The following is a 1,853-nucleotide window of genomic DNA, read 5'->3' on the forward strand; positions in this document are numbered from 1 at the left end:
TGAGACTCCTTCTCAAAAAAAAAAAAAAAAAAAAAAAAACTTCTTTGTTTAATGTTTAAATACTAAAGGTTAAAGTTATTTAAATTTTAAAATGACTAATCAGTCAAACTAATGGAGAAACTTAAAATACTAAATCAAAATGATAATTACCTATCAAAACTTGGGGAATGTAGCTGAAGTGGTGCTTTGAGGAAAATATATCGACTTAAAATGTTAGAATTTTCTAGAAAAGAATAAAAATTAAATTACCAGATTAAGGGCAAAATCTACCCGAGAAACCAAGAGATGTGCACAAATCAAAGAAATGAAAAACAGAAATTTATAGAGAATTAACAAAACCAAAATACAAATAAGGAACACTATGAACAAAAAGGGGGCACAACTACAGAGAAAGCATGGTTGAAAAATGGGAGCACCATTCAACTTTCATAATTAAATCAGAAAATTTAGAAGCGACTATTACCATAGTTGTGCCCAAACTCTTCTAGAGAATAGCGAAAAAAGGTCAGGCATAGTGGCTCACATCTAGAATCCCAGCACTTTGGGAGGCCAAGGCAGGTGGGTCACCTGAAGTGAGGACTTCGAGACCAGCCTAGGCGACATGGCAAAACCTCATCTCTACTAAAAATACAAAAATTACCAGAGGCTAGGCGCGGTGGCTTACGCCTGCAATCCCAACACTCTGGGAGGCTGAGGCAGGCAGATCACAAGGTCAGAAGATAGAGACCATCCTGGCTAATACGGTGAAAATATAAACAAAAAATTAGCTGGGCGTGGTGGCGGGCACCTGTAGTCCCAGCTACTTGGGAGGCTGAGGCAGGAGAACGGCTTGAACCCGGGAGGCAGAGCTTGCAGTGAGCCTAGGTCATGCCACTCCATTCCGGCCTGAGGGTCAGAGTGAGACTCCATCTCAAAACAAAAACAAAAACAAAAACAATAATTAGCTGGACTTGGTGGCATGCACCTGTAGTCCCAGCTACTCAGGAGGCTGAGGCATAAGAATTGCTTGAACCCGGGAGGTGGAGGTTGCAGTGAGCCAAGATCACGCCACCATACTGTGCGACAGAGTGAGACCCCGTCTCAAAGAAAAGAGAGTAGAATGATAGTTACCAGAGGCTGGGCAGGGTAGTAGGTGGATGGGTGCAGGGAATAGGGATGGTTAATGGGTACAAAAATGATCTAGTATTTGGTAGCACAACAAGGTACCTACACTCAACAATAGCTTATTGTATACGTAAAGAGTATAATTGGAATGTTTTTAACAAGAAGAAATGATAAATGCTTGAAGCGGTGGATAGGATACCCCCAATTACCCTGTTGTGATTATTACACATTGCATGTCTGTATGAAAATAAATAAATACATCTACTATGTAACCATAAAAATTTAAAACAGGCCAAGTGCAGTGGCTCACACCTGTAATCCCAGCACTTTGGGTGGCCGAGGTAATTGCTTGAGCCCAGGAGTTTGAGACCAGCCTCAGCAATATAGTGAGACCTCATCTCTAGTTTTTTTAAAAAAAACAAATTATGCCAGGTGAGGTGGCTCATGCCTGTAATCCCAGCACTTTGGGAGGCTGAGGTGGGCGGATCACCTGAGGTCAGGAGTTCGTGACTAGCCTGGCCAACACGGTGAAACCCCATCTCTACTAAAAATACAAATTTAGCTGAGCGTGGTGATGGGTTCCTGTAGTCCCAGCTGCTTGGGAAGCTGAGGCAGGGGACTCAGTTGAAGCCAGGAGGTGGAGGTTGCAGTGAGCTGAGATTGTGCGGTTGCACTCCAGCCTGTGTGACAAGAGCAAGAGACCAAGACACTGTCTCAAAAAAAAAAAAAAAAAAAAATTCAGCTCAGGA

The 1,853-nt window shown here is 42.5% G+C and overlaps 1 protein-coding gene across 1 annotated transcript in view; it reads right to left on the bottom strand.

Annotated features, from left to right (window-relative positions):
* L1TD1 (LINE-1 type transposase domain containing 1) overlaps positions 1–1,083 on the bottom strand; it is an 8,566-nt gene extending 7,483 nt beyond the window's left edge. Inside the window, exon 1 of the mRNA XM_011941115.1 lies at positions 965–1,083. The gene's annotated coding sequence lies outside the window, so the exon portion shown is untranslated. The remainder of the gene's footprint in view (positions 1–964) is intronic.
* Between the last annotated feature and the right edge of the window lie 770 nt (positions 1,084–1,853).

Source organism: Colobus angolensis, unplaced genomic scaffold (genome assembly GCF_000951035.1).
Source record: "Colobus angolensis palliatus isolate OR3802 unplaced genomic scaffold, Cang.pa_1.0 Scaffold102, whole genome shotgun sequence".
Taxonomy (NCBI): Eukaryota; Metazoa; Chordata; class Mammalia; order Primates; family Cercopithecidae; genus Colobus; species Colobus angolensis.